General features: G+C 40.9%; 1 long non-coding RNA gene across 1 annotated transcript; it reads right to left on the bottom strand.

Annotated features, from left to right (window-relative positions):
* Nucleotides 1–502: 502 nt before the first annotated feature.
* LOC124054902 lies at nucleotides 503–17603 on the bottom strand. Its single transcript, XR_006842503.1, has 3 exons — nucleotides 17313–17603; nucleotides 2627–2847; nucleotides 503–2122 (listed from the first exon to the last, which is right to left on the bottom strand). It is a non-coding gene; the product is annotated as an uncharacterized LOC124054902 (long non-coding RNA).
* Between the last annotated feature and the right edge of the window lie 688 nt (nucleotides 17604–18291).

The following is an 18291-nucleotide window of genomic DNA, read 5'->3' as shown; positions in this document are numbered from 1 at the left end:
ATACACCCGCTCAGATGATGCATGAAAATCCATTTATGCTACAAGCTAGGAGGGAAGAAAACACAGACAAAGAGGCAGAGAGATACAAAGGACGGATTGAAAAATAGATGCATCTCTACTGGTTGTGTATGGCCAAAACCAAAATTGTACCACTGAGAAAGTCAAATTTCACAGTGGGTGTCAACAATTCACTTTTGGGTTCTCAACAGTAGGTCAATGTGAGACAGTCTAAGACTCTCTCATTAAAAAGTCAGTGGCATTTAGAAGTCCAGACTATCTTAGTGATGTGTAAAAAGTGTCAGGTGAATAGATGATAGACTTGTGGCCAAGAATATAGGTGATTTTGTTTGTTTGTTTTTTATTTTTTCTTGCAGAGAAAAGTTTTATGTTTTAGTTTGAAAGTACTTGAACTCAACAACATTGTTGAGGACCATGACTCTAACAAAGAAACTGATACCCTGATTCCGTAACACACACATCGCCTGCAGTGTATCGGCTTCACTTTACCAACCCAGTGCATTTCTTTTCAAGGTCTGTATATATAGATTGTCTCAAGTCAGCCAAGCTAGTCGCAAATGAAGCACTATTTACAAAGGCTGTCACTTTTTATTTGAAATTTGAATTACTACTCAAGCATGTAATGTTTAATCTGACCCGTCCACATTCAAAGTTTAAAGCACAAAACGCTTGCAAACAAGAGTGAAATCAAGAAAGGCATTTTGAACTCTGAAGTCAACAGGAAAATTGGTGTAATTTTCGATAATGCAACATGGAGCTGTGTTCAGCAGATATTTATGACAACTCAGAAGAAATGTGTTGAAGCATTTTCCATTTCCCAATGATGCAGCAGTAACATTAGCACAAGAGCTGCAACTAATGATTACGATTATTAATTAATCAGAAGAAAACTTTGACAGATTAAGCTTGAGTTTAACTCATATATAGTGTGAAACTATGGCCAAGAGTAAAACTAAGTGTAAACATAGCATAAAGGGTTCAAGTAAATTTTCTTCAATTTTTTACACAGCTTAAGGGATAATGTGTTGAGCTTTGGCCATTTTCAGAGAGAAGGTGACCTGAACAGCGTAGACTGTCTTTCTCTACAAAATATCACAATATTGGGCCCTTGGACATCACAGTGTCATTCTTTAAAAGGGCTAGATAAAACAGATTTATATTTCATTTAGGTTTCTATAGCTTTTATGAAGTTCTCCAAACTGTCAAAACAGCTTTCTAAAACCTTAGTAAATAAAGACAGATCAGGCACAATTGACAACTTCATGCAATGGACAAGAACATAAAAAGGGAAATGTAGGCACGAATAACCTTCTGCAAGCGGAAAAATTATTACCACTACTGAACTCATCACTCCACATTTTTACTTCAATAATGAACTCATTGCACACATCCCCTTATTATTTTACACAGTTAATAGAGATTATTTTAAGTCAATCACATTTATGGACACAGTGGGAAAGAATAGGGGTTGTGTTGACTCTGGCGTTAAACAGGTCCATCTTCAGTGCTTGCACAGTGCCCGGGGGAATGTGGGGGAATGACACCTGCTCTTTATAAACTGGACCTTACAACCTATGACAAGGTACTTGAATTAAAAAAAAATTACATTTCTTGATCTGGGACATAAAGGTATGTATTTACCAAAGAAAAACAAACAAAACACCAGAGGATGTTGGTAACTTTCTTTTAAATATCCAGATAATGATTCCATGTAAAACATCATTCGCCTCTTAACTCCCTCTTCCTGAATGTTCATTGCCTTTAGTCTGATTATTTATATCTCCAGAATAATACTGAAGCATCTCTTGCTCGTAAATTGATTCTTTTTGGATTTCAAGAGCCTGTTCTACTTTCTACTTAATTCTTAGAGTTTCAGAGAGTTGTAAACATGAGTAACGTGTGACTGAATGGTGGAAACGTGACTGCTGAAGGCTTATCTCGATAACTACCTCCGATAGAGCTTATGAAATATACTTTTTGTGAAATTGAGCGCTCTTGCAGGAAATGTCATTTGGGATGTTCTCGAGCTCCCGTCTCACTTGTGGACCCAGGTGTTGGATGTCCTCTCTAATTGCCCCCCATGGTTTTTCTGTCTGCAGCACACCTGGATTTCAACAAAGCGCACCAACAGTGTCACAAACGCCTGTTTGCACATGTCTTGTCATGACAAACAGATTTGTTTTTTGACAGCCATCCAAATTCCCAGAACTTTTTAAGTCAATGAACTACATAAGCACTCTGAAAACATTATTTTTAGCGCTTCTGTTGGTAGAGTGAAGAGCGTGTAGTACACAGTGATGTTAGAAAAACATGCATACCTGTGGCACTTAAAATGTGCTTTGGAACTTCAATTTTCTGTCTTTTCTTTGCCAGGGCATTCATATTTACCATAACCCATTTAAAAGCGGCTATCTCGAATTGGTTGAGACTCTCACTGATGGCCACATGATGGTTTCAGGAGATGGGAAAGTGCAAACAAACAAGTGTTTGTTTATCAAAGCTAGGCTGGTGTGTGATCTGACTGTGTGTCAAAAGTCCATTTATCTTGCTGAACAAGGTGGCAGAAGCCAGCCAGGATTAAAGAACTGGGTCTGTGGCTGACTCTCACCTTCAGCGCTCTCTCAACTCGGAATGAGAGTGCTCCATCATCCAACGCGCCCCATGACATCGGCCGGGCACACGGGGGAAAAGAGCAATGGGGTGTCGTGCACTCCACAAGCCTCTTCCTTGTGGTGCGACGAGGCCTGCTTTGGTTTCACCTCACGCATCAACTCCACATGAACAAAGAGGAAGCACCTTGGTAGATGCTCCTGATCAAGGCCATTACACCTGTCCACAACATACAGTAAAGTGTTTTGTCATTTCTACATTGTAAAGTTGCCATGAAATTAAATATACGATCAGGTTTCACTTTTCTGGCCCAAGTTACTGTGAAGTTTCATTGTGTGCACCAGCATCAAAAGGTGAGCCTGCTGTTTGACTTTTTCTCCTTCAACTTGTTTTCTAACGAGAAAATGCTTCCCGTTGTTTGCATCACATTCATTTTAATTAGAGATCGTGGGCAGTGCAAGATGCACATGCATTTTAATTTAATCTAATTACCTGAAAAGCAGGACTCTATCCATAACTGTCACTTTTTAATCATGAGGTTCCTTTACAAGAGCAACAAAATAAGAGAAACCGGTGGAGTTTCTCATCACAATATCACAATCTCTTGGGCAATATCAATGCTGTTCTTGAGAATAATTTCCAGTCAGTCAGTGAGAAACTTACAAACCTCGTTATTAATTGCCATTCATAGCATGTGCACACTCACTTTTAAGATATAGAAAAATATGTATCTGGAATGCATGGGGAGTTCTTTCACACTTGCCCCCAAACAGTCATGCTGAAAATCTAAGGCAAATTTTCATTTTACGGCCCGTCAGCTCCCTGATACAGAGCAAATGAATGCAGCAGCAAACAAATCTATCAAATCCTACATCAAAACAACCGTGCTCTCTCTCCCCGACTTAAGGACACAGACATAGCAAGAGAGGGAAGTGAGAGAGGAGAGTACGAAGTGGTACTGAAAGGAAAAAGGAGAATTGTGGACAGCTCTGAATGTGTGATCCAACCTGCTGACTTCAGAAAAGCTCCCAGTAACGATGCCCTTTGACTCCAATCCTGGACTACAAACTCCATTTGACCAGACCAAATTATTCCTTCTCGAATCATGTCTTATACACTCAAACATTCCTCTGTAGTGAGGGCAAACGGTCAACATTAAGGGTTAGAAAATGAATGGTAATAATTATATATTGACATTATAAGAAAGAAGAAAAGGGAGGGCAGCGCCCCCCATCTTGCTAATGTCTTCTAATTAGGCAACAAGTTTGGCTGACACTGGACACGACCTGTCTGTTGACCCTATAATGCACGTCTCCATCCAAGACCCTCCAACACGCCCGAGATAAGAAGCGTTCGTTTTCCGACGCGGCTCGGAAAAACAAACGATCTTTCAGAAGCTTTGATGCATGAAGACAGTGAATGAAAGTACATGTTGGAGCAGCTACAAGTGCACTGACATATAGGGCAGGAGCTGTTCACTTCAATGCTTCTTGTGAGGCATTATGGCGGGTTGAAAATGCCAATTTCATGCCATATAGACTTTGATTAAAGAGCCTAATGGATACCTGTCTGGAACATGACAGGTTAATCAGTGTCTTTTCATAAAGCTTTTTGTCCATCTCTGCTTGAGCGTTCCTTGCCTTCAGCAGGAATGGCAAGAAAAGAAATGGAAAAGACATGCACAAGATGAGACATTAGACCTTTAATTAGAGGCACACTTTTGAGCCACTGCGTCTACCTCAGTGGTTCCACTAAATGCATGCTGCATATTGATGGTCTTCAGAATACTCTGAGGCGCTTGGATTGTTCTTGGTCCTCCGAGCATGATGACATAACTGGACCTTTAATTTGAGATGACACCGGTTGATTCAATAATGAGAAAAGTACTCAGATGCAGACATCGCACGCATGTGGTGTGGACACAGAAACGAAGGCCTGGGCGTGCTCTTCCTCTGCACGCTGTCCACCTTTACAAAACAGTTTGAAATGTTTGAATTATGTTTTGGGGACACTTTTATTTCAAACACTGATAAGAACTACCAAAATTAGGCTCTCTCTTCATCTGAGTTTTTATTTTTCCAGTAAGTCACTGCACTTGAAATGATGACTTTGGAGAAATTGGAGAAATTAATGTGCTGCTGGGTTACTTTCAAAAAGGCTCAGAGTACTGTGAGGGGAAGAAATGCAATCAGTCATCAATGGCCATAAATTTCATTGCAGAGTGAAGAGAGGCTGCCGCATTTTGTGCTGACACTGTAAAACAGTTTGACAGAGCGCTGGCTGGTTTTACAGTTATTTTTTTGCAATGAGCTTTTCCATTAGGGAAATATCTACTCTCAGTATATACCTCCACAGAGGTGCTGAACGTGTGTGTATACAGTGTATGTGTTAAAGCTAAAGAAAGGAAGCAAGCGGATGGCGGGTGAGGTCATTTCCAGTTAGAGAAGTGCCACTGAAACCATTTAATTTAAGAAGCCGTAACTCATTGTGTCGCCAGAACACATTGCTTAGGAAGCCAAGTGATGAATTGCACTTTAAAGGCAAATAAACGCTATCAGAAATCTTCTTTTTATTGAGCACATGCACTGAATCGCCTCACCTGCCACGTTACACCCGGGCTTCGCAGCTCGACGGCCGAGACGTGGTGCCACTGCAGCTCGCACACACACGTGCGTGGTGTCACCTGGTTGTTGTTGTTTGTTTTGTTTTTTTTGGCATGTTGTTGCAGATCAAGACACTGAAACTGCAGTAAAGTGCTGGTATGATACTGATGACTATGACTATGACTGACTGATGACTATCCACAGATCATTGTCAGGTCTGTTTTAGCTGAGCGTTGACACTTAGGCGAGACCTCAAATCTCTTTACACCAATTCTGATGCTTTGATACCAAACTCAGTCACACGGCGTAATGATAAACGAAAAATACTCATCGTGGATAAAAGATATCATGGTAACATTGGCTGGAAAGGGTGAATAGGGTGAATCTATGGCCAACCTCATTTAAATCCCAACAAAATTTTTCTTTATTTTTAGCACAGTGACCAGAAATAATTTTGCTAAAACCGTTTGTTTTTTGTTGACGAAACAGGATTTTGTATTATAGATACACTGTAAACGCATAGTTTATTGCCCACATGCTATGTTGGATATAACCAGAGTATGGACTCATTGAGAGTGGTGCTAAATCATGATAAAGACATCAATCAGTCTTTGACTGATTTAGTCCATTTATACTGTCATTTCCTAGTACTAAAGTGTTTTTGTTTGTTTTGCGCCAATGACACAGACACTATTTACAGATTTCGTGAACAATAGTGAAGACTATGTATTAAACATACATTTGCAATGTCAGCGTTATATTAACACACTCAATATCAAGCATTTCACACTAAAACACGGTCTTGTTCTACAGTATGAGTGGATGGAGAGCAAACAATGAGCATACTCTGATGCAGAACTTGCTACACATTTTGCACACCATCCTCACCCTCCTGCAAAAGTCCCCACCACCCCACCCCATGCAAACACACACTTTAATCATTTAGATTTCCATTATCACAGCTTCCTCTTCTCATTACTCAAACTAGTTCTCCTCACTACTGAGCCATGAACCAAAATTAATTCATTACCTCGTCTTCGCCACGAGATTGCTATCTTAGCCGGATTGGAGTCCTCATTTCAAACTCAAACATTTGACGTTTTATATATTTTCCTCACAAAACCTAGCTATATTAATTAACACCTTGGCTGAAACAGAGAAGAGATGGGACACAATATAATCTGCTCAGGTGAATATGAAGACGACGACTACAGACTGTCTCTGTATCACTGAGGCAATTTCATGGAGACAGAAAAGTGTGACTGGGGGGTTCCCATCTACGGCAGGTTGTCAGTCACAGAAACCTGTGCCTAGTGGCTTTGAACACTGTGTGCGACCATGCTCAGCTTGTTCTTTTACTCTCGTCTTCACTCCACCCCTCCCGCCACCCATTTCCCTCCTGCTTCAGTGCATTTCACATCTAAGGGAAAACAAACAAGCAATGTCATTCCTCTATTATTTGCCAGGAAGCTCACTACTCAAGTCTTGACACTTGCATAATGAGAAGTAGATGTACATGCAGCCCCTTCTCAGATGAGAGCTCTATTAAATGATCTGCAGCAACAGCCCAAGGAGTTTGATGTGTTTGTTGGATATGGAAAAATACACAGCAGCGAAAAGTGGGGATGTTTGCTCCACGGAAAATACGCCCTCTGCAGCTATAATTCCTGGACTTTTAGAAATCTTTCACGTGATGTCTTGGCAATCCATTTAAAAACACTGAGGATTTTTGAGTATGTCTGCTGTGCATCTCCATGCTATTACCTCACTGGCTCCTTGGTTATGCATGCTAGCTACAGTCCTCTCGCACATCAGAACTTTGGGAGATAACTTTTCACCAGCAAATTTAAATTCCGCCCACTTAAAAAAAAAAAAAAAAAACAAACACATACGCTGATACTGGAACTGAATAATCCTTTTCTTTTTTTTTTGGTTGGACAATTCTGCTTTTTTGGCATGTCAATACAGCAACAGTCTCATGCAACTCAACATAGATGCTCTCTGGATAGCCAAAAAAAAAAAAGAAAATTAATTGGGAAACTCTGGGCTGGAGTGTGATTGTGACTTTGATCAATGACTGGGGAAACTCATTACCAGCGTGGGCCAGTGCGTGAGGCGGACCCTAATTGCGTGCCAGTCTGTAATTCTGTGCTGTAATTGACAGCTGGATGAAGCAGGTGTGCCCAGTGACACAGTGGCGGGATGAGAGAGACAAAGGAGAAAGGGACAGAGGGATCACAAGATGGAACGAACAAACAGGAGTGATAATGGATTTTTTTTAATTTTTTTTTTTAAATAAAAAGGACAATGGGATATTCTTATGATTTCTTGGCGCAGATATCAAAGCCTTTGGAGATGGAAAGAGGAAGGTCCTAAACATGCTTTATCTGTTAACAATATGTGAGGTTGCAAAGACCAAGACAGAAAAAGCAGTAACAGGAAGCAATCAATGTGGGTTGCACACATTTAGTGTTGAATATGTGAACTATACACTTGGGTATTCCTGAAAACAGTTAGACTTTGGCCAGTTTGTGTGGTGTTCAAATTCCTGATCCTAATCACTGGCACGTGGTGTATTTTTATTAGAGATGCACCAGTCCACTGCACCAGATCAGTATCGGCGCCTGATAACGATCTTGAGGGAATGCGGTATTGGCCGCTCCATAAGCGAGACACATTAACTGCCTTTTCGTCAATGTCATTATAAACTTAAGCGTTTCTGCTTTCAGTTAAATTCATTCAGTCATGGTGGTCCAACAACTCGCTTTTTTTTAGTGTCACGGCAATGGATTACCCAATGTTATCCCACTCAAATATTATTCTAATGACTTCCATGCAGCAAGGTATGCAGATGTTGAATTTGAGAAAAAGAAAGAGCTACGACCGGATCAGTACCACTTGATATCCTGAATTAAGGTAACAGGATAGAAAAACATTGGATCAGTGCAACCCTAAATATTTAAGAAACAGCGAATAAGGGGGATACGATGATGATCCTTTGATAATTTCACTGTGTCTTAAGAGGTGACTGTAAAAATTTACGCACCTTTTACCTTTTTTGTGAGCGGCTCGTGACATTGCCATCCAACTGCAGATCTCATCAACTGCTGTTACTTTACTTTCCAAATGTTACTTTACTTACAAAAAGGTAGTTTGGACTGGCATCTTTTAAAACTGGACTGACAATAACTGAACAGCTCCCACTTGTGGAGAATCTGAAGTGGTCTCAATGTGACTGAGTCAGATTGCAAGTTGCAAAGCCAGATTCATGAGGCGCTTTGCATCTAATAAGAAACACACTCCAAACAAGGCCTGTCTGCTTGCTTGAAGTGATACACCAATACAGGGAGGCTTTTGGGGGCCTTTTTTTTTGCCATCCTCTGGCAAGCTCTCATAGACCAGGGGCAAATAATGCTGAATTCAATCAAGCGCATGCCATCATTCCTTGCAGTGTATGAGTGGGACTGACTGACTCACAGGCTTCTAATGGCTGCTCATAATCAAGCACCATGATTAAGCACTTGGGGAAGTGGGCACACACTGAAAATCCTTTGGAGATGTCCTTTCCCTTAGAGCTAAGTACACTCATTACCTTGCGACAGCGGGTACGTGGGTGCTTCATTAGCTTTTATGCTGGGTTGCCTGTTTTTGCTCATAGTTTTTCCTGATTTCCATAGAGTGAAAAGGCGCCCAAAGAGCCCTTGACTGTAACAGTTTGAAAAGTGTATGCTGGCTATGTGGCACCAGGAAAGTCTCAAACTGTTGTAACTGCTAGTTTCATGGTCTCACTCCAAGCAAGAAATAGAAGGGATTTTTTTTTTTTGACCAAAGTTTCAGCACAAATAATTTTATATAATACACTTTGGCATAATGTACTTCAGAATTATTGAAAGCGGCATGACAGCTTCAGTAAAGCACAAACGACCACCTGCAGCTCTGTCATTACAGACATTTAAGTGAATTCATAAAACGCTGTATAATGCACCTTCAATAAAGCTTTTCTTATTGCTTAAATTCAACTACAATACTGCATCAAAATCCTATGTGATCTGTAATCCACATTTCTGCTTCCCTTGTGGTGTTAGTAGAACAGAAAAAGCACAACTTCCACTTCTGATAGGTCAGAGTTAGTGCAAACTAAAGTGAACATCTCAGGATACCTTGATTGTAGACTAATTATGTCAACCCAGCCAGTAGAGACTTCACTGCGACCGGAGGCCAGACGGAGGATGACATTCTCCACATGGCGAGCTACATTAGATATCCAGACAGATGCTTCAGTCACACAGACTCATTAGCAAAGGCCATCAAGGTTCTGAACAAGGAACTACAACTTTGACCACAGCCATCTGTATTCTAAAAACATTGTGTATCTCTTTAAAGAGCATTATTAAAGTCACTTGCTGTCAATTGACAATTAGTTGAAATTTTCATCAACAGAAGGACAAAAATACCAGCACGGTTGTATTTTTACGCGTAAAACAGACGTGGTGGTCCGGTTCTTTTTCAATAGCATCAATAAATCCGACACAACCACCACGTAAGAGTTACACTCCGTCACATCAGCACACGGCTCATCAATATCCCCAGTCTGAAAGATTTTTGAAAGGGTGGTTCTGCACTTTTCAACATTAATGGAGGTGGTTAGATGGGTGTGCAAATTCAGACCTTGTAAATCTGTGCATATGCATGCATACACACTTACACGCACACACTGCCTTGAGGCATAGGGGAAGATGGATTGCCACTAAGTGTTTTCTGACTCATATTACAGTCCATAGATTACAACCATTATAGGTAAACCTCCTGGCAAAAAGATTAGTCTAATTAGTTCTCTCTTCAACTATGCTCGTCTTTGGTGGGACACATTCATGATGCATTGCCTCTTTAAAATTTAGAGAAGCAAGTAGAATGCCACTTTAATCGAGTGTTTTACATCTTCCAATCTGTTTACCCCTGTCATCATAATGAGACTTGAAATGCTCAAATGGCTCTCAAAACGATTTATTGATGACGATTTTCTTAATATTTGTTTGAGGGAGCTGGGGCCACGAAAACACAAGAAATACACAAGAAACAGTTGAGCTGCTGTGACTCTTCCACATCAAAGACGTCTTCCATCAACTTTGAGCAGTTTTTCCTCCTCAAAATACGGATTTGATGATACCCATCTCTCACTCCTAAAATAAGCAGACAGATGCCTGACAAATGTCCTGATATCTATCAAAGTACTATCTCCTCCTTGTCTTGTCCCCCCCCCCATCCCATCCATGCAGCTGCTGACAATACATCACTGCCTTTGATCCCAACTGTCTAAATGTCTGCTGAATGTCACACAAGTTTTCAAACAGGTTGTCAGTGCATGTCGCGGCGACAAGTGTGAGGAATGTGACATGCGTGATTGTGTGAAATGCACACAGATACGTGCGGGGAGAGCACTACTGTAATTTGTGTGTGTATGCGTGTTTGTGTACGTGTGTACACGTGTGGGTGGGTGGGTGCACGCATGCATGTGTGTACACGTCTGAGCACAAGCCTTATCCAGAGAAGGATAAATCCAATCCATTACCTGGCGGGGCTCAGGGCAGCTCAATCGATGGCACTCTCAGTGGCTGCTGATGAACTTCCCTCTCTGACAAGGTGTATCATTCAGACCTGTCGCAGAACAAGACTCTGTCTGGCATTTCAAAGCACCAAGGAAACTTAAGACCAACATTTTTGCTTGAGGGAAACTAAGCAGACAGAGTCCACACTACTGAAATTATGTCCACACGTGTGTTGGTAAATGATTTCTTCCCCACCAGTTGCTTGAAAGGCTGCGAGCAGAGCTATGTATATCCCTTATGTCACATTCAAAGAGCCCTCAGCACTGCTGAATGCATGTATTTATCAATTCATGCATGGGCCGAACATAAACTGTAATTACATTCAATCATATCGAATAAGAGAACACTGAATAACATGATTCTGGCATGTCGAATCCGTGCTCATCTACAAGCGTGTTTTCTTATCGTCTGGCTGCCACTTCCCTTCAACCTGCAAAAACTAGAGGGATGGAGAGATGGAGGAGCAGTCAGTGTGAAGGAGGAGGAGGAGGAGAAGATCAAATGGCAGGGCGGTTATGAGATGTGTGTCTGATGCCTTTTCAGACTGCGCTGTTTTGGCCGCCGCACCAGTCAATCACGATTACAATGGCAGGAGAGATGGGAGCAGTGGTGCAGAAAGAGCAGGAGTGATAATTACAATGCAAGGGACAAGATAATGGGAACACGCTGCACTCTCCCAATCATTTCATGTATCAGCAGCCGACTGACCCCCCCCCTCCACCCAACCCCACGCACACACACGCCCCCCTCCCCCCACTCCGCTACTGACAACCAGCAATCACGGGTCATATTTGTGAAATCCAAAATGAATTAATTTGATGAGAGCAGAGGGGGTTGTGATATGTCTCTGTGTACGTACGTGTTTGTGTGCAGAGGTTTGTCAAATGTCAGAGAATATTGACTCGTACTTTTTCTGATGAAATAAGCACATGAGCGTGACATTATCGTTGTAGGATGAAGAAGAGACGGGCCGCGAGCGCTGCACTGTAAGTGGCTCCTCGCATGGAAGACCCACAAGGCATGCAAATCCCTGAACGCAAAAGGATAAAGTAAGAAAATGGGGCTCTTGAAAATTGATAGTAATTCTAGTCTTGTCAACATGCAGACAATATTGGCATCTGTTAGCAATGTACATGTCACTTTTAAAATGCTCTCTGTGCAGGTTAACTACTTGATTAATACCGTAATTGACAAACAAAAATCTAGTGAAGCACATTTACATTTTGGTTGTTGTGCGTTTGAGCCATAAACTATAATCAACTAGTTGCATTGTTAAAAATGTGAAAATTAAGAATGGCTTTCAGAATAAAAACATATTTCTTGTAATCCAACAGGTAATGTTTTGCCTGAATCTGTGCTTATCACAGCTGTCACAACACTGATTAATAACTTTATCTCCTGCAACCCCATTACATGTTATGCATTACTGCCCAAACCTGACTTCTATTATGTGTATGCCTTCGCTGTGCTGGGAGCAGCACATGTTATCCCACTGCTCGTCTTAAGTATAGCCAGCTGAGAACATTAATCATAGGATCGTCGAAATTAAATTTACCATAAAGCGTAAAGAGGCTTAATGAAAATTAAGTTGTTTATGATGTGCATGATTACAAGGGTATCTTCTCTTTACTGGAACTACTTGCGATGAGCAATGAGATTTGAGCCATTTTGAAAAGGGACAACTCCGAACACACAGCCGACGACCAAAAGCATTGATGCGAAGTGTATCACATCGATCACTGCACTGTTATTATTGGAGTTGTGTGCAAGTTATTTTGTATCTGCATGTATTGGCTCAACCTGTCCTTTCATGTTGCTGCTGTGTGTACACTGGTTTCATCGCCTTTACATGCGATTCAATCATTTTACAATCGCTGTGGCTGATATCACACCATACAGGATATTCTTTATAGCAATACCTACCTGACAAGTGTGGTGTTAGCGACTATATTCCAAGTGCTACAGGAAATACATAACAAGCGTATCAAACTTGATCAAACTTCATTCCAACCATGCAAAGGAACGAAAGAAGAATCTTTCAGAGTATGAGTTGCGTCTGCTTGCACAACGTCAATCAACTGATCTTGCGGCCAAAGCTGTTCGCACAAATACAATACAATGCAAATATAGAGTGGATGATGGCGATTGCAATGGTCTGTTTAAACAAGTGTCTAAGATAAGGTTGCCTTTCCTCCTTGACATCAAACAAATGACAAAGTTGCCATTTCATACCGAGCAAAACTGAGCATTCTTTGTATGTACGAACGAAGGGCAGATGACCTCGTTGACCTCATTTCCACGGCTACGCAAGTTGTACAAATGAATGTCATGTGAGCCATTTGAGAAGAAGAAAACAGCTGAACACAGAACCCGTGGAACAACAACCAAATAATTACACGTGAACTGAATTAATCGATCAAAGGAAAAGTCTCTCAAACACATCGCTCTTTGTGCACACACGTGCAATTTTGCATTCTGTACAGACAAAAGGAGGGAGGTTGAAGAGAAAGAGACCACACAGTTAAAGCTGCTTGAGGGAGAAAGCAGAGCTAATCCGTAGTTATCAACACTTTAGAGCCTGCAGACTTCAGAGCCATTTGCAAAAACGCTTCCCTCCATTTCTGCTTCCACCTGAATTCTTCACAGGCCACCAGCAAGTGGCAGCGCAGTAACGGTTTCCAAGGAGACAGCAAAAGCAGCGCTTCTAGATGGTAAAGGGATGCAATGCGTTACGCCCCATTTCTGGTCCCATGCAAGCACGAGACACCAAGACCTCTATCTAGCAAGCTTCTGCTGGAACCTGTGTTTACCAGGTCATCTAGGGCAGTAAGAACTGAGGACACTGCCGCTGCCCGCTAATGCACGTGCAAGTATTTCCACCATATAGGGTTGCTATTCCTGTTGTTAAAGTATAACAAAAAAGCATTACTGTAACACAGTATCTTAAAGGAAGCATCTGAATTCAAAAACTTTTTGAGCCATGCATACCAATGCACCTTTAAAATATCTAAAATTCTTTACCAGATTAAATTCATATTTTTGACTAGGCTTAAACATGTATTTCGGTTTTTTGTTTTTTTAATTCCCAACCTCAATGTTCTGCACTCACCTTAAATGTCCAACTTGTCCTCAACCGTGTGATGCAAGCAAGCCAATTCTGTGTGAGAAATAAGTGGATCAAATGATTGTGTTTCCCTGAACGTCAAGTATATGAAAGGGAATTCACATGAAACCTAAACAAAGCACTTACAGAGGCCTGTATTTTGAGAGGACAGGTAACTTCATCATATCGCAGTTATTTGCTCGAAAAACGAAGAACAAATGAGCATCTTCTGTGGCGTCAAAGAAACTGTGACATCCAGACGAGGCGAGTGTTTAAAATGACGAGTTCATTCCACTTTGCAACATTCAGCTGCTGCCAGATATTAATAGAAACCCAACAGATCCAATCCAGATCAACCAACAACAACCTCAAGTACCAGGCAAGGCAAGGCATGCAGTCAGAACAATTAATCAAAGCGGAATTTGGTCTCACGGTCTACCTCAAACACTCACAGAAAGTCGCCTTTCAAAAGGTTTGACAGCCGATGTCACTTCTTTATGAATATTTACTGTTTAATGGCAACAGCTTCGGGGGCTTAGCGATCAAAGCAAGGGGGGAAAAAAAAAAAAAATCAACAGTTTCCTAAATTAGTTTTCAAAACCGATCAGCTGGGGTCAAAGCACTAACATGCAATCAGACTGGCCTCTGAGAAACTGCAGGATTATGGAGGGCACAGAGAAAGGAAATGTTTTCTTAGCCAAAAGGAAGGATGAAAATTTTCACATTGCAATTTCAAAAAAATGCTCAAAAGTCACAGGGAGGGGGAAAAAAAAAAAAGTTCACAGCAAGCACTTAATAATGAAAGACACATTTCAAGTTTGGTGTTTTCTAAACATTTTTCGATCATTCTAATCCTCGCAATAGCTTTCAGCGTATTATAGAGTCTAACCCTCCTTCTTGCATGATATCGATTTGTTGCAGGTGAGGAAAGCCGATAGCAGCAGCAGCAGCAGCAACAACAACAAACACAGACAAACAGAGCAGCACCACGTCGTCATCGCAAACCATCTTGGATTGGATTTTACATACAGGTGTGAGTGGGTTTCTGTGAGTGTGTGTGTGTGTGTGGGGGGGGGTTAAACAGAAACAGTTTAATTAAAAGGAGAAGACAGAAAAGAGAAAGATGGGAAAAGCACAAAGCAAGTGGAACAGACAGTAAAAATAAAAAACCATATGATGGCGCAAAGCATGTGGTGCCAAATGTGACTAACCTCCCCACTTCTGCCAGGAAAACTAAAACACACACACAAAACCCCTCAAATCATGCTGCTATGTCTGTTTTTTTTTTTTTTTTTTTTTTGTTTCCCCTCAAGACAGCTCTTCCCTCACACTCTCGTGCTACTGTTTCTCTACGCCATGCAGTTATTACAGTGATTTTGTTTCACGCAGGCAAGTGGAAGACGCACATAAATGGAAGCGGTGGAAACTGGCAAGTGAGCGTCGCCAAACGGCCTCAGGCTGGAGTGAAGCAAGAACAAAATACATTCATGCCCCCTAGTGATGAATAATGATACCACCACAGGATGTGTCACATGTTCGAACTCAGAGCTCTGTTTGGGGGGATGATTTTTGAACCTTTTTTTGATATTAGATGGACATTTAGGGGACAAATTTGCAAATCCAGCTTTTAGAACACCAGTACAATGTCTGAAACTGTTTGAAGAACAACAAAAAAACAAACAAACCCTCCAATATTATATTTTGTGGCATCTAGCTCCAAAGTACTTTGAAACCAAAAATATCTCCATGTCACAAAAACCTTCCGTCCTTCAGCAAATTAACAGTCCAGCATTAACAGAACCAAACCTGCAAAAGAGACGCCCGGCAAAAAGTAACTACTGCCACCTATGCACCCCTGCAGCTTCTTTCCTCCGTCCTCTATTAAGCCACCCTCTCAAGTCTGAAAATTTGGCAAATCCCCGTAACAGACTACACCCAACTGCTATACTTCTTTAGCCTGCTCATATTTAGGAATCCACCGACCTCACAGGGTCCTATTTTTTAAATCTTCCAAAGCAATCAGATTTCACACTTTTTTTCTGCCCCAAGTAAGAGGGCCTCTACCCATAATCCTGTTCCTACTGCTTGTCAGGATGACAACAAGAACAGAAAGCCGTGGGCTGTGTGCACATGCCTGAGTGTGTGTGTGTGTGTGTGTGTGTTTTAGCACATGCACACAACTGGGCACAGGGTGGTCTGCTAAAGAAGAGATTCAGACATTAAAATCCAAAAAAAAAAAGGAAAAAAGAAACTGCAAGAAATAAAGAGAAAAACCACATTTGAAAGAAAACTAAACTGTTGACTGAATTGTTGCAAACATCCATTTTGTTTAAACCCACCAATCTGTTAAACACATAACAGGGCACAAATATGAACGTCGATGAAAAGCAGCACTAAATAAATCTAACACACATTTAAACTGGCTGACATGAAAAATAAATAAATAAATAAATAACCAGTCACAACATTAGCTACTTTGTCAATCCCTTTCTTAAATGGGACACAGTGAAAACCTTCTCCCTCACAGCCAGAGATGTAGTCAGCAATGAAAATAAATAATAATAAAGAAAAATCATAAACTTGCAGCTTAAAGCTTTAAATTCATTACATTCTAAATGTTGCCCCTGCAGCAACCAAATACTCTCAGCATAAGAAATGTAATATTGCTGCAACAAATGCAGTCACACAGAGCAGGCAACAAGCTCAGCGCGACGCAGGAGAAGCAGGGCTGCTTCATCAGAAACAAACCCACACAAATTCAAACACTTTCACTCAACGTTCGCATGTCCAAGATGACCACAGTTGTACATTACAGGCAGTCCAGAAGCTGTTAACACACTGACATTACTTCAGCTTGACAAAAATGTACTTAGTCATTTGTTCAATCAGTGCCTGCAAACAGCAGAGGAACACTTACCTTGAAATAACAATAATAGGAAAATTAACTCAGGGCTTGTCTGGGAAAATGATCCCAGTGAACAGATCCCAGACCAGTTCACCAAGCGACAGGTGGAGCTGAGTTACATGAGGATGTACTGCAGGTTACATCTCGTTTGGGTAAAGATTATTATGTAGTGAAATATGTCTTTACTTCCTTATTTTTTTTGAACAGATATTCTAAAAGAAATATGGACAATGTTTTAAGTAATTGTAATTTAGCAATTAGTAAAACAGTAATCTAGAAACACATTTCAAATTGCTAGCCGGCTGCTTTTTATGTGAGTGTGGTGGCTGCTGGTTTCATGTCAGTTAGCTGTTAGTTGAGTGTTGTTTTCTTATGCTCACCGTTTACCAAATATCAAACATTCTGTTAGCGTTTTTGTTTGTCTCAGGAGCAAAAACAGACACAAAACAAAACACGCCATGACTCACCAGTGATGGTGCAAGTCGTGTTGGTTGCTGACATCTTAAAGATGGTGGTCTGTCCCTCCATTGCCAACGAGCTGGTCACGGTGGCCTTGTCCGGAAAAACACCGGCATGAATCATTCCCAGGCGTAATTCGAGGATAAAGTGAAATGTGTTGTTCTTCTTTTCGGTTTCGAAACGTACAACAACTTTAAAATGATAGTTTTGGCTCACCGTATTCATACAGTTTGGGTCTTGACAGCCTGGGTGCCTCCAGGTGTTTCCAACTACGCTCAGGTGCTTCTACAAAGTTGCGTTCAAGTACTCCTCGTTAAGACATGTATCACACATTTGATCACCAAACACAATGGGGAAATTAAGAAAAAAAATGGCACGAAATGATTTTATGGTGGGTGTTTCGGATATAAATAAGTAGTTTTTGGATCCACAAAACGGCAACTGTGCAGTCCATTTTGATGGCTAGCAGTCTTTTTTTTTATTTTTCCCAACAGTAATCTTCAATAAGAAAAAAACTTCATCAATTTGACAATGAAGGCCCCGTAAACACAATCAGCATAACCAAACAGACATATATTAGCATATATTATTGATTTGGTTGTGTTGTGTGTTTGGTGGTTTTACTGCTGTCATGTGTAGAAGCCTTAAAGCACTCAAATTTAAAGCTTTTGGTCATTGTGATGGGATTGGCTGCAACCAGAGGGTCTGATGCTATAATTAAAATTTGTGTACACTGCATGTACCTGCTCTGCTAGTTTATACAGTAATCTGTTGCATGCATGGAAACCTATTCAAATGATAAAGAGGCATAGCATGAAACAATACACTTAGACCTGTAATTTGAATGTGGAAATTTTGTAAATACTACATTCTGGGTGAATGTACTCAAAAAAAACAGTATGTAATGGATGCTTCCACTGTGCAAGTCACAAGAGTTACACCAATTTAAGGGAATAATAGAAGGAAAAAAAAAACCCAAACAGAAAA

This window comes from Scatophagus argus, chromosome 23, assembly GCF_020382885.2.
Source record: "Scatophagus argus isolate fScaArg1 chromosome 23, fScaArg1.pri, whole genome shotgun sequence".
Lineage (NCBI taxonomy): Eukaryota > Metazoa > Chordata > Actinopteri > Scatophagidae > Scatophagus > Scatophagus argus.
Note: the sequence above shows the minus strand (reverse complement) of the source record. Positions and strands in the feature narration are given on the sequence as shown.